Raw genomic sequence first — 3,346 nt, forward strand, 5'->3', positions numbered from 1 at the left:
TATTTGATCATTATGGTGTATTTTGGCAAAAATCGAACATTGGCTTCCTAGATAATTTTAATTTTCAAAACAACCCCCCTTTGGCTAAAAAACTTCATCGAGCCTCCTTAAAAGCATCAACAAACTTTGAACTTTGACGGTACATCACGGGAAGAAAAATAAATCCCAAATCTAAACGCTACAGTGTTAAATGGAACCACGTTACGGTGAAACAATATTCGGAAAGTTGCAGAACTTTGGCGTCGCCATATATTGGTGTACCAAAGTGGTAACCCAATATGGCGGCTAGAAACTGGTCTGCAAGAAAAAAAAATAGGTCACCAAGGGTGACATGAGTCTAATGCCGTATGGCATAGTGATACAGATTGCGCGGTTTTCGTAAGCCGGTTAAAATTGGTTAGAGGTTTGTGTTCGGGAGTTTAATTTAAAATGCTTATAGCAAGCTAGGGGCATCGTGGATGATTATGGATGAAAACGAAACAGTCATAAATGTTATATGCTTCACAAAATTTAAAGTATGAACAGGAGTTGATGTTACTTCTTCCGTATTGCCCGTAAAAGCAGAAACGATTAAACATTTGGACAAGATTGCGTGACGATTTACAAAAAGCATGTTCATTACAACAAGGGTTGAAGAACTTCACATCGTTTTCTTTCAGATTTTTCACCATTTTGATGATGACTCTTGAAACAGATTTTGCAATAAAAGCACTTGAAATAGTGACTGTTACTCCACTGTACTGTAAGCACTTAGTGACAGATTTTCCTAAAAACGGGTGTAAATGCTCACGTCAATATAATGATGACCTTTTGAACGCTGGAAACTAGGCAATTATTATCGAGCTACCATACACAGGAGCGAAGACTGTTTATCATGATGTACAAATTTCGCGAATCATCACTTCCATATCAATGTAACCATTTTATGATTTTTCTAGCTGTAAGAAGAACTTAAGATCTCTGAGAGTCGTAAAAGCATGAAATTCGATTTCAGTGTATGGCAAAGGCCGGGACAGTGTAATACTGCAAAGCGGCCAAACAAACGCATTTTGATTTAGTCGCGTAACTTGATTTACATTTATCCATGTACATCTTTTATTTTTGAAGGTTTTTGTTTGCACTGTAAAGAAAAAATTGGTCAAAATTCGAATGACTTAAATACAAAAACCGAGGTAAAGTTTTCTATTTTTTAAAACAAAATAAATATTTGGTCGCATTGTGTAAATAAACGCGAGTCGCCGTCGAAATATTTTTTCTCAAAGACGTCTTGCTTTTTAAGCAAGACGAAAACACAAGTGCTTAACTGAACTGAAAACGAAGATTTATTTTCACAAAAAGCTTACAAATGTCTTAACTGGAAAATTATTTCGTCCTGTTCAAGTGTTGAATAATCGTGACTTGAGAAAGAACTTTTAATTATGCGTGGGAACACGTGTCGCTGATTGGCTGTTTTTAATTGAAACTAATCGTGCGTGTCCGTACGGAGTCCGTTCTTGCAGCTGATCATTGTTTTCTACATTACAGCGAACGATTATCGATCCCGAACCATTCCCTTGGGATTGCTAACAGCTTTTTTCATATAACAAAGAGTCTAATGCGCATGCGCAAAGCGCACGCAAGCATTAGACTCAAAAACTGACAGATTTGGCTACCAATGGATACGATTTTTACTTTAAAATGCTTTGGTAATCATTTAAAAATCTGAAAGAAAAATATATAGAGAAGTATTTAAAATAGGAAAAATATTGGTTTCTGTAACGCTTCAGATCACCTTGAGTAAGGTTGTCTCAAATTTCAAATCGCTTTTAATTTTTTTTCAAATGAAGCACTTTACCAACTGAGACAAAACTGTCATTAAAGATGTGAATATTGTTCATCGTGATGTAAGATAGGTAATGAACGTTTATTCGTTTGTCTCACGATAGAATCGCTTTGAGATGTTGATCGCGACGTTTCGACTGCAATACTGCTAGTCTTCATCAGGCGATGAGGTCGATTGTTTACGCGTCGCTATTTATGCACGTTGGTTCGCTGTGATTGCTGCATTTCGATCCTCATTATTATTCCGACTAACAGATGGTGTTCCCTCATAGGTCCGCTTTGTAGTTGAACGGCTGTTATGCTTTCTGATCGTAGGTATCCATGCTTCAGGAATTTCAATTCCGCTATCTCTATTGATGTTATTAGAGTGAAGTCTTATTTGGATAGCCTCTTTGACCCTGCGTGTGTATCGGTGAGGGTCACGATCGATAAACTTGACTTGATTCCATAAAGGAATATGCCCCGTTTCGTTTGCGTGCTCCGAAACTGCGGAGGTTTGTGTATGAGCAAGCCTTATGTCTCTGTCGTGTTCTTTTATCCTGTCTTGCATCGCTCTCCCTGTTTTCACTATATATACTTTGCCGCATTCACATGGAATTTTGTATACAACACCTTCTTGTTTGCCTGGTTCTAGGGCGTCTTTTGGTCGTACTAAGTAAGACCGAAGAGTTGTGTCAGATTTAAACGAACGCCTTGTTCTTGTAGGCAGCGGCGAAGAACCTCTGATACACCTTTGATATAGGGTAAAACCGCAGTAGATATAGGGTAAAACCGCAGTAGGGCAAAACTCTTCCCCAGTAACTGGTGACAGCCTGGCTGGAACAATAGTTTTAAATTTAGAATTTTGATGATGTCACGTGAAACTATCTGAAGAAAACTCGACCGAATAATCTAATAATTGTTATTGTTAGTCTCTGAGCAAAATAAAATGGTCCCCTTAATTTGACTTGCTTTTCCATAAATGAGGTCGCTGGACCTTAACGCGTTGCAGGCATGTGTCAAGAGTGTTCATCAGTAGCGTTTGTCACTTATAAAAACGCTAAAAATGTGGTTTCTAATATTTCGTTTATTATTTTGGAATTTAGATAGTATTAAGCCGAGTTAACACGAGCAAGTTTTATGTGACAATTTGTATGTGACAAATTTATTTAATCGTGTAGATGACAAAACAATGATTCGTCAGCAGTCCAAAGTTTAGCGCGCCATTAATGACTGCTGGGATACGCACAGAGATACGCGTATACAGTGCTCAGTGGGAGATTGGGAGGTTGGAGACCACACATGCTGACGCAATATTTGGAACATTTTATGTGACAAATCTTCTACACGAGCAATTTTTCGTATTTGACAAATTTTAGTTGTCACATAAAGCTTACATGCCAGCTTCTCAACAAATATATATTTGTCACATAAAATTCGCCATTTCTTTCTCATATACCCAAGCCGAAATAAAATTTAGCACATAAAAATTTATTTAGAACAAAAAAAAAAAGAAAAACAGTCTCAATCTGGAGTTTATCAATGT

Source organism: Oculina patagonica, chromosome 10 (genome assembly GCF_052425735.1).
Source record: "Oculina patagonica isolate OP01 chromosome 10, crgOcupat, whole genome shotgun sequence".
Classification (NCBI taxonomy): domain Eukaryota; kingdom Metazoa; phylum Cnidaria; class Anthozoa; order Scleractinia; family Oculinidae; genus Oculina; species Oculina patagonica.